Genomic DNA, 11753 nt, shown 5'->3' on the forward strand with positions numbered 1-11753 from the left:
ATGAATTATTATTATTATTATTATTATCATTATTATCATTATTATTATTATCATTATTATTATTATTATTATTATTATTATTATTATTATTATTTGTCAGCAACAGAAAAGAGGGAGGTGCTAAGGGATTTGCGGGATTTAATTACATCCTTATGCATCGTTCACAGTTTATATTCCGCTGGCGTCGACTTAGATGTACATCCTTCCGGGGTCGTTAAAATAAAGTCCCACTCAAGCACGACCGATTACTCCTCCGGAACATGTGTGGTCGTATTGTGACTTTGGTAAAATACATATCATTTGGTTATAATCTTTTTCCAGGCATTGAGGCCACGAGTTGCGCGCATGTGTGAGTGTGTGTACGTGTGTGTGTGTGTGTGTGTGTGTTTGTGTGTGATTGTTACTTCAACTCTAATGGGAACATTTTCTTGTCCTTATAATTTTGCTTGGTACTATTCAGGCTTCTTCTTCTCCTTCTTCTTCTTCTTCTTCTCCTCCTCCTCCTCTTCCTTCTCCTTCTTCTTCTTCTTCTTCTTCTTCTTCTCCTCCTCCTTCTTCTTCTTCTTCTTCTCCTTCTTCTTCTTCTTCTTCTTCTTCTTCTCCTTCTTCTTCTTCAACTTCTTCAACTTCTCCTTCTTCTTCTTCTTCTTCTTGGTTGTATATTAGCTGTTGTCAAGCTATTACATTGTATTTTACTTCGTAAGGATACTATATCAAAGTTTGGTGACAACAGTTCTAAAATCTACAGAATCCTTCTCAAGATTCTTCCAGAATACATGAAAAAATAAACTTTTCTGCATATCGACAATGCTCCAGTTTCTTGTGTATTAGTTTGAGCGTTGTGCCAAATACACCAATTATCACAAGAACAATTGTCATCTGCAATCTCTTCATTTCTCTGGCTAACTCTAAATATTTCTTTATTTTTTTTCGGTATCCATTCAATTATAAAATAATATTACAAATTCTATGATCTAGTACACTATTTTAACCTCTAAAATTATATCTTGATTCCTCAGACCAATAAAAGGTCGATCTTTAAGGGCAAATCCCACAAAATGTTTCAATTATTATTCACCGTAACAGCTTCAGGTTTGTGTTCACATTGCTTTTAAGTTACTTTGAATCCATACATTTGGATACCATCCCAATACAATCTTTTACCAACACAACCATGTCGGTGCTTATACTTTTTTGTTCAAGTTTACTGCATTCATTTAAATGTGCATTAATACTTACATTTCTTTTTCACAGGTTCTGCTTTTGCTCTCTGACTGGGTTTTATCAATGTTTGATTTTATTAAGTTTCTGTAGTACTTCGATGTTTTTAAGTATAATAAATTAATTTTCATTGTGGCTTTCTTTTCAGACTATTATTTAAAATTTTGTAATGTCTAGTACCAACTAGAGTTAGACTACAATAGACATAAAAATCAAATATCTTCATTCCATTTTATTGTCGAACGCTAAAGCAAAAGTGCTTTCATTTTCGTGGGAATATAATCTTCACGAGGAAGATTATATAGAAAAATATCTACTGTATAATAGACACGAAAATATACAAGTAATATAAAGGTACGCACAAACAAAAATAATAGAAAATATTAAATATAATAGTACTCCAATATAAAGTTAGTGGGACAGATGACACGTTTAACAACAACAGCGACTACTGTATACATTCATGTACTAAGTTTTAAGAATAACAAAACGTTTTCTTTTGCAATCACTTCAACAAACAATCCCTAAATAACGATCATTCTGCTAAAAGAACTAATGTGTTTCAAGAATTTGTCCACAAGACAATAACTAGCGTTTCAAAATCCATAGCAGGAGCGAGCGAGAGAAGAACATTAGCGAAATTACGAAGTCGACTAGTCATAAGGAACACACTTCGAGTGTCATTATTTCCCATCACTCACAGATGGGACCATCTAGTTGCAAAGAAACTAGTTCAAGGCTCCCACAAATTCTACATCATGGTGAGTTGATATTGATGTGATAATAATGTAATAGGTATTGATTCAGAGAAACTAAGCATGCAAATGTGTGGCCAGGCTGGAGCACAGACATGAGAGTCAAAAGATTATACACTTTTTCTTCCCTTTAGTAAATTTCTCCTTTTATAATTGCTCTCTATATCGAAATACACATAAATTACACATATGTGCCCCCACCAGTCCGCGGAAAGATTGTCCGGCCTGAAGCCGATCCGTGGTATTAAAAAGTTTGGAGACTACTGGTCTAGGAAACCGGTGACGATGTCGGCCAAATTCTAGTTCTGACCTTCATGAAACAAAACGGGTTACTATGCAGTGCATACATAATTTTCGGCAGCATGGTTGGATGGGATTACGAAGGACATAGGAATCCTCATGACCTCACAAGACGACAAAATACCATAAAGTTTCCTACAGAGAATGATAAAAACAAGCAGAGACCTAGCTGTTATACATGTGACAACCAAATACATTTCAAGAATTTCTACCCAAAAACCGAAGAAAAAAAGTAAAAACGAAAATAACGCAGAGACGTTGTCGATTCTAAGGCGACATTAGGCACTACGCTGCAGTCGTAACTAGCGACTCACGTGATCCCAAAAACCCCTCCCCAATCACAAACGGCGAAGACAATTTGAGTTATCCACAGCAACAGCAATAACGGAAACTAAAAAATAGTACTATCTTTAGTTTCTGATTCCACTTAAATCTCCCTTTCATTTCAGACCATTAAAGCGGCGCGGTTTGTATGTATGTATGTATGTATGTATGTATGTATGTATGTATGTATGTATGTATGTATGTATGTATGTATGTATGTATGTATGTATGTATGTATATGTAGTATTCTACATATATACTAATGTATATGTATGCGTATATATATATACATATATATATATATATACATATATATATGTATGTTTGTATATATATGTATGTTTGTATATATCTGTATATGTAAAGTCTCTCTCTCTATCTCTCTCTTTCTCTCTCTCTTTATATATATATATATATATATATATATATTATATATATATAATTTATATTCAACTTCTAAGGCTTATAACGAAGAACTGATGAACCTGAGTTTATAGACGGATACGCCCTCAAGGAACTGCGAAATGCTCGTTTACCCGAAAGTACCGGGTGGCGAAGTGAATTTCTCATTCGCACAGTCAAAAACACACCTATGTTCTTTATGATTTACACCTCTTCTTGATCTCTGGCATTGGACCATGACGATGCATATAGAATCACCTTTTAAGATATACTTAGTAACACCAATTTCAGTACTTATTTTATCGAGCTGGGAAGAATGTACATTGTAATCTAGTTTAATAACGCATTTTTTTACTCACAAAAATGTTATTAGAAAATAAAAGAAGATAAATGTTAATTCTCTTCAAATAGATTAGAATGTACTTGAACTACCCCTAACACCTAAAAAAGGATACAAGAGATGAAACCGCTCATGTAAAGCAATGAAAACAAAGTGATTATATATACATATAAACATGTATATATTTACACGCACAGGTGTATAAAAACCAATATTTTAGCGTAAACTAAATAAACGAATGACTGTAAACTAGTACTAAATAACCTGTCTTTAGGGAAATAAACGGAAGACGTCAGAAATCTGAGGAAAATCTATCTATTTATTAATTAAAGATTACGTAAGGAAAACCACCCTATTTCCTCTCGAGAAGAAATGACGTGTTATGAGGTTGTAAATGTAAATAATGAACAAGCGATAAAATTATAACCCTTACATAAGTTTTAACTTGTTTATCGAATTTACAATTGTTGTTGCTTAGCACCTGGTTTGGATTTAGCGGAGCATATAATTCATCAAAGGCATTCTAACCACGAACATCATGCCTCATCAGATGTAGGTTTTTATTTTCATTTTGTTTTTTTTATATTTTAACTCAGACTGCATTAACTAGTTCATCCTTCGTTTCCCTGAAGATAATTTGGTGTGATTTGAAAGAAATTTGACTACCATTTCTTGTAGTCAGAGCAGTCGGACAGAGGTTCCCATATTTGGTTCGTTTCTGTGGTGTAGCTAGAAAAGATGTATTATAAATATCATTCGCGGACTAATTACATTATGTAAAAAAGGAGGTGTTGTGTAAATGCTTAGAAAAAACAGTGACGCTTAAGAACATAACATGTAAATTAGTGATTCCGATTTCAATTTTCACCATCGGACCGTTTTCAACTCAAATGCACAAACCTATTTCTTTACTACCCACAAGGGGGCTAAACACAGAGAGGACAAACAAGGACAGACAAACGGATTAAGTCGATTACATCGACCCCTGTGCGTAACTGGTACTTAATTTATCGACCCCGAAAGGATGAAAGGCGAAGTCGACCTAGGAGTAATTTGAACTCAGAACGTAACGGCAGACGAAATACGGCTACGCATTTCGCCCGTGTGTGCCTCTGTGTGTGTGTGTGTGTGTGTGTGTGTGTGTGTATGTGTGTGTGTATGTGTGTGTTTGTGTGTGTGTATCATATATGTACATGTACGATGCGGACTTAGTTAACCGAAACATTAAAGTCTTGTTTAAGAATAATAAATGTGTACTCTACAAACGTACAGAGCGCCCATTTAAATTAATGTTAAATTGTTTTTATTACAACTGAACATAAAAAGCAAACATTAATATATATAAGGCACAGGAGTGGCTGTGTGGTAAGCAGCTCGCTTACCAACCGCTTGGTTCCCGGTTCAGTCCCACCGCGTGGCACCTTGGGCCGACCAAAGCCTTGTGAGTGGATCTGGTAGACGGAAACTGAAAGAAGACCCTCGTATATATATGTATATATATATATATATATGTGTGGTGTGTGTGTGTGTGTGTGTGTGTGAGTGTGTGTGTGTGTCTGTGTTTGACCCCCCAACATCGCTTCACAACCGATGCTGGCGTGTTTACGTCCCCGTAACTTAGCGGTTCGGCAAAAGAGGCTGAGAGAATAAGTACTAGGCTTAAAAAAGAATAAGTCCTGAGGTCGGTTCGCTCGACTAAAGGCGGTGCTCCAGCATGGCCGCAATCAAATGACTGAAACAAGTAAAAGAGAGTATACATACATATATATATATATATATATATATATATATATATATATATATATATATATATATATATATATGGAGAGAGAGAGAGAGAGAGAAAGACATGCATGCACACATACACATACGAACAAATATGCGAACACATACCTACATACAATTTGTCAATTAGTTTCTGGATATTTCGTCTTTATTTTGCACTTGCATTATAACCAGGTTTTGCCGGGATTAAGTTAGGATTATTAAACAAATCAAGTTCTCTATTTCAAACCAAACTAACATCGACGTCAAATTTTGGCGAAATCCTTTGGAATTCCGTTTATATATATATATATATATATATATATATATATATATATATAATATACATGCGCAACACACACACATACACACACAGACACACACACACACACACATCCTGCTTTTTAAATATACAGATTATTATCGCATTAAAAAACTTTCAGATAATGCGAACAGACCGTCTAATAATGGTATCAAATTTTGGCACAAAGCCAGTTATTTTGGGGGAGGGAGAAGTCCACTACAGAGCGCCAGTGCTCAACTGGTACTTATTTAATCGACCTCGAAAGGATGAAAGGCAGAATTTGAACTCAGAACGTAAAATCGGAGGAAATACCTATTTCTTTACTACCCACAAGAGGGTAAACACAGAGAGGACAAACAAGGACAGACAAACGAATTAAGTCGATTATATCGACCCCAGTGCCTAACTGGTACTTAATTTATCGACCCCGAAAGGATGAAAGGCAAAGTCGACCTTAGCGGAATTTGAACTCAGAACGTAACGGCAGACGAAATACCTATTTCTTTATTACCCACAAGGGGCTAAACACAGAGGGGACAAACAAGGACAGACATAGGTATTGAGTCGATTACATCGACCCCAGTGCGTAACTGGTACTTAATTTATCGACTCCAAAAGGATGAAAGGCAAAGTCGACCTCGGCGGAATTTGAACTCACAACGTAACGCAGACGAAATACCGCAAAGCATTTCGCCCGGCGTGCTAACGTTTCTGTCAGCTCGCCGGCCTGAAACGGAAGAAATACCGTTAAGCGCTTTGCCCGCTGCGCTGACGGTTCTGCCAGCTCTCCACACACAAACCTTCTAATATTGATCCTTAAGAATGTATGAGAGCAAAGAATATGGGTTGTTTGATTGTTAAGGTCGGTGTTTTGAGTAGCTGTAATATCTGATGGGAATTATGTGTTTGTGTGATCGTTTAAGTGGATTCCTGTTTTTGTTTACGTTTGAGTAAGTATTAAGTCGAACTGAAAGCGGTTAACGTGTGAATTTCCTACAAAAAGGAAGAAAAATTAAAATATTTTCCTTTGCGATTTTCCGAAGGTAAGGTAAGCAAGAGAGAAGAGAAGACATAGTTATTGAAAAATTGTATATTCATTAAAGTGGGTAAACAGAAGAAAATTACTATACAAGAAAGAACACCGACAATTTAAGGTGTGAAATAGGATTTCAAAGCGAAGCGATCACTTTGAATTTCCTGTTATAGCTGTTTGTATGTTCCCAATGCAATAATGTATATTGTTTTGACGTCATGCAGAAAGCTGTTCAAAGACCCAACATGTTCTGTTTTGAGTTTTGTTTAGTCATCAAAGCTATGGCCATGCTGGAGTATGTGCTGGAATTGTGTTGTTTTAATAGATTTTTTAGAAATTAATTGCCGCAAAATTTTTAAACAAGCGAGTCTGTGGTAACTACCTTCCGTAGTTATATCCTTCGTTAGATGCTTAACTTGAGGAACTAGGAAGAAGTGAAGAAGTGGCCCGAGATAACCTTCAACGGTGCCATGGAAATTAAGGGTACATAATTTTTTGGGGGTTATATAACAGCAGATATTCGATGCAAAATTATTTCAGTATAGACACGTGATTCAAGATTGTTGAGTAAGAAGGTGAGGCGATTCCCAGAGTTACGTTCGATTCCTCTAATTCTTTTTAATACACACAAGAAGCAGCCTAAGATTACAAAACCAGAATGTATAACATATATGATATGTATACAAACGTGAAACAATACTAGTTATAACAAGTTGTACCAGAGAAAAATCTCAGAGAGTTATGCTCTAAGTACAAAGTTTAGCATAGCATGCAGGCAGATGACTAGACGCTGTGTTTCGACTTTATTTGGTCGTTTTACTTCCTGTGACATAAATGGAAGAAAGACCATTAAAAATCTACCCACAATGGATTGGATATCAGTTCTGTAATTTGTAATACAATTATTCTTAAACTAGCAGTATCGCCCGGCGTTGCTCGGGTTTGTTTCGACCCTTTAGAATTGGAATTTTTGAAAAGTAAAAGTTTTGCATTATGTAGCTTGTTATTCTCTTTAAGTTAACATTTTTCTGGTTGAAATACACCGAAAAATGGCGACACAGCAGTCAAAAAATCGTAAAAAATAGGGATTTTCATAGAAAAAAAAGCAACTTTTTGATGTAAATAATTTTTTATGTTAACATGGTCTGATTTGAATTTTTTCTTCTACGGAAGGAAGAGCAAGCCTTCTTCTATCATACTTTCAATTTTGGTCAACTTGCGCCGCAGGGTCCCGAAGGAGATAGTGTTAGTTCAAGGCTATCAAACCTGCCATACACAGACAACTTCAGCTTTATATATAGAGAGATTGCTAAAATATCTTATATAAGAAAAGGAAACTCAGATAGTTCTGGCAGAAGTTTTTTCTTTTTTCTTTTCTCGAAGGATAAACCATATGTTCGAAGATTTCGACAGAAGTTGTGTAAAACGTCTGAATTCACCAGTCTTCATACCATCTGAGCTAATTTTACGAATTTATTTACTGTTTCTCGTGGATGCACATCAACACAGTTTTCTAAGATTTTAGTCCTTCTTTCAATGTCAATTGAATTAATGCCTGAATGTCTTACCAACTTTTCGAGCTGTACCTATTTCGTTATTTCCATATACCATAACGTTGAATATTAATACTGACACTAAGCGTTAACATAGCATTAACCCTTTCAATGAGATAAAGAACGACGCCACTACGATCTCAAGGTTACAAACAAGATAGTATATGACTCAGAAAAAGTAGTTCCCATAAAACAATTCGGTATCACATCGTGTTCTAAGCATTATCGGGTTCCATCCGGTTGTTGAAATATTGAAATATCAAGCATACACAAAACCACACACACACACACACACACACACACACACACACACACACACACACACACACACTCACACACACACACACAAACAAACAAACAAACACACACACACTCACAATCACGCACGCGTTTATATACATCTGTAAATGCATATAGATACTATGTGTGTGTATATATATATATATATGTATGTGTTTATATATATATAAATATGTATATACGTATATATATATATATATATATATATATATATATACATACATATATATATACGTATATATATATGCATATACGTATATATATATATATATATATATATATATATATATGTGTGTGTGTGTGTGGTTATATATATATATATATATATACACACACACAAACAAGGGTACTGCTTGAGCACCTGCATCGCTAAAAATAGAAGTAAAAACTATTTCTATGCTGCGGAATAGTCATACACACACACACATACATACACATATACACATACACACATACACACACATACACATGCACTCACTTCCTCATTGTTTCTATTTCGGTGAATATCCTCATTTAGTAATATTAGACATTTAATAAGAGTTTTATTTAGCTGCCAACTCTCTTTCCAATACGCATGCGCGCACGCACACACATCATACACATCACATCTATACATGGACATACACATGTATAATTGTTTTTAACAGTGGCTTTGAGTAGTGATGTAGTGCATTATTATGTTAAAATGAACGAATAGAACCCACATGTAACTTTATTCATATCTATAAATAGGCGCAGGAGTGGCTGTGTGGTAAGTAGTTTGCATACCAACCACATGGTTCCAGGTTCAGTCCCTCTGCGTAGCATCTTGGGCAAATGTCTTCTGCTATAACCTAGGGCCGACCAAAGCCTTGTGAGTGGATTTTGTAGATGGAAACTGAAAGAAGCCCGTCGTATATATGTATATATATGTGTGTGTGTAAGTTTGTATGTCTGCGCTTGTCCCCCTAGCATTACTTAACAACCGATGCTGGTGTGCTTATGTCCCCGTCACATAGCGGTTCGGCAAAAGAGACCGCTAGAATAAGTACTAGGCTTACAAAGAATAAGTCTCGAGGTCGATTTGCTCGACTAAAGGCGGTGCTCCAGTAAAAGAGTAAAAGAGTAGAGTAAATATGGCGTGAAATTGAGTCGTTAGTGTCACAGATAGATTGCTTTACCCGAAATCTTCCGGCTTTCTGTATTTTGAGCTTGAATTCCGCTGAGGTAAGCTTTTGTATTCCATCTTTCCAGGGTCTATAGATAGAGTATCAATTTAGTACTTGAATCAATTCGTTCGTTCGTTCCTTCATTCTTTCCTTCGTTCCTTCCTCCTTTCTTGTTTGCTTCTCCTTGTAGAAGCAATCTGCTGTGGTGATCCATCGGAAGAGAGAAACTGCACCAGGTCTAAAATTGCTCAATGAGTTGAGCAATTAAAGCAAAGGAATACATCTCATATGCCTATCCAAATGTGGGTGTCAATATATTAGCCTCATGATTGTCAGGTCGTTGGTTCGAATCTCTGACTGACCGGTGTGTTGTGTACTTGGGTACGACACTTCATTTCATGAGGTGTCAGTCTATACAGTTAAACGTGAACCAGCCCATACTGGTGCAGTTCATTTCCTCACACAGGTGTCACATCCTCCATGTTCTAGTAGAGTTAGAAGTAGGAGCGATGAAAGCTGTTATGTCAATTCGCGACAGTGATAATGGACTGAGCTGAACCGCAACTAATCTGCACATCCTCTGATAACTCATGGATGGTGATTCGACGATTTCCCCTCACAGCTACACACATATTTGTGATGTTTTTCTCACTTCTGCTGGTTGCGGATCTCCCAGAATGTTCGTCAATATCGAGATTTTTCGGCCATCTTGGAAACGTCTGAACCACTCGTACACTTGTGTGCGGCTCATACCCTCCTTTCCTTACACTTTCTGCAACATTGCGTCGGCCAATGAGCATGTATCACCACCATGACAACTTTCCTGTCATGGTCAATGCGACGATCACACGCTACACCACGTTCCTTTCAAGCATTGCTGTAAATTGCGAAAGTGAGCTAGAACGTTAAAACTTAGTGCGTATGCACAGCGAAAGTACCAGGCCAATCTGTACCAAGCGACTTTCACTTTGAATTTTTAGCTTCATTGCTATGGCAGCATTCGGATACTTGTTGATCAACCTCGTATATATCGTTGCTATTATGTTAAACTGTCGTATGTCCAAATTTAGCCAAATGCCTTTTCTTCAATTTTAATTTGGCTTGCAATAGCCGGTCAAACTTTTGGTCAACTATCGTATCCCCACCTGCTTCAGATGCCAAGATATCAAAAATTGGTAAAGTTTAGTACAACAGTTTTACTATGGGATGGTGAAATTATGTTTTCGTTTACTAAAAAAACAGCGTTTTGGACTTACGACACTTTTGCATAATAGCAACGCTATATATCGGGATTTAAGTATGTATAAGTGTGTAACTCTATGCTTTTCTGTATAAAGTTCTTTTTTAAAAAAAAATGCATTAACATCAATTTACAAGCAACTAAATTACATCTAAAAAGCAAGAAAATACTCCATTAAGTGAGCACACTTGTGCTGGTTGTGTTTGTACACACGCTAATATGTATTTTCGTTGGAAACTTATTAACCGACTTTTCTTTCTTATTCTCTGCTGACGTCATTTCAATTAACAAAAGCGAAATCGCCTGATTTCATTTCTAACCAAGACGTAGTGGACAACGTATTCAATTGCACTTCCGGTTTGTTCATTCTCTACGGTCGACATTGTGTACAGCGTAGTATTCTGATTGGTAGCAACAGCTCCGTGTGGTTGTTCGCTTTACTAACAATCTCAGCTAACAGAAAAAGGAGAAGAAAAAAATTGGAAGAAGAAGGGGCTAAAATTTATTAGAAAAACAGAAAAAAGGTTAAGCTATAGATACTTCTTGCTTTTATTGCAAAACATGTGGAGTGAGGTATTCTTCACGAATGGTGTAATGAGTGTGTGTATGTGTGTGGTGTGTGTGTGTGTGTGTGTGTGTGTGTGTTGTGTGTCGCATATGTGCGTGCGTTCGTTTTGTGTACGTGCGTGTGTGTATGTATGTAATGTTTTATATAGATGTATATGTAATATATATATATATATATATATATATATATATATGTAGGTATATATGTATATACATATGCATGTATACACCATATACATATAATGTTATATGTGTGTGTTAGTGTGTGTGTATATACATGTATATATACATATATATACGTAGACGTAGAAACACATGGATATATGGTCTTTATTTATTTATTTCCCCCTCTCTTACTTCTCTATCAATATTTAATATATACTTCATATGTGTATACATACATACATGCATACATACATACATACATACATACATACATACATACATACATACATACATACATACATATATGTGTGTGTGTATACATATACATATAGTATAT

The sequence above is a fragment of the Octopus sinensis genome, linkage group LG3 (assembly GCF_006345805.1).
Source record: "Octopus sinensis linkage group LG3, ASM634580v1, whole genome shotgun sequence".
Classification (NCBI taxonomy): domain Eukaryota; kingdom Metazoa; phylum Mollusca; class Cephalopoda; order Octopoda; family Octopodidae; genus Octopus; species Octopus sinensis.